The sequence below is a fragment of the Penaeus monodon genome, chromosome 32 (genome assembly GCF_015228065.2).
Source record: "Penaeus monodon isolate SGIC_2016 chromosome 32, NSTDA_Pmon_1, whole genome shotgun sequence".
In the NCBI taxonomy this organism is placed as follows: Eukaryota; Metazoa; Arthropoda; class Malacostraca; order Decapoda; family Penaeidae; genus Penaeus; species Penaeus monodon.
In genome coordinates, this window is record NC_051417.1 from 24,177,920 (window position 1) to 24,178,491 (window position 572).

At 29.5% G+C, this 572-nt stretch overlaps 1 pseudogene across 1 annotated transcript in view; it reads left to right on the forward strand.

The window, feature by feature from the left end:
• The window catches only part of LOC119593740, a 62,523-nt pseudogene that overhangs the window by 40,734 nt on the left and 21,217 nt on the right, over positions 1-572 (forward strand). The gene's annotated exons all lie outside the window — the stretch shown is intronic.

Below are 572 nucleotides of genomic sequence, written 5' to 3' on the forward strand. Positions count from 1 at the left end.
AATTAGTAATAGTGGATTCCTGTTTCAGTACATTTTAAAATTAAATCACAACCGTACTTACAAATCTTGAACAGTGTATGGAGGTCTAAAAATAAATGGCAAATATTTGAAGTAAAATTAATTGGAGGACTAACTCTATTCAAGTTTATGATCAAACAATCTTTTTTTTTCTGTGATATGATGTTTTTAAATTATATGAAAGTGAATGTGATTATAAGAATTGATAAGGAATTAAAGAATTTCTTTCCATATTCCACAGCTCATTAAAGTTTACCTTATTTCTTGAGGATTTTAGTGCCAGTGTTTTATAATAGTGGTTTCTCATGAGTGCTAGTCACAGTGTATGGTTTGTTAATGATAATGACTGTACTTCGATATAATTTTTAAGCTGAGAACCACACCAGTTTTCATTCGTCTTTCTTAGATAGTATTTAACTTCAATTACTGGGTGCCACATTTTTCAGTTTTTACCATGTTTAGGACTTTGCATTGGACAGTATTCTACATGAACCATATTTATTACACCTATCATGTGGAAGAGTTAATGTTTGTTTCAAACCACATTATTACAG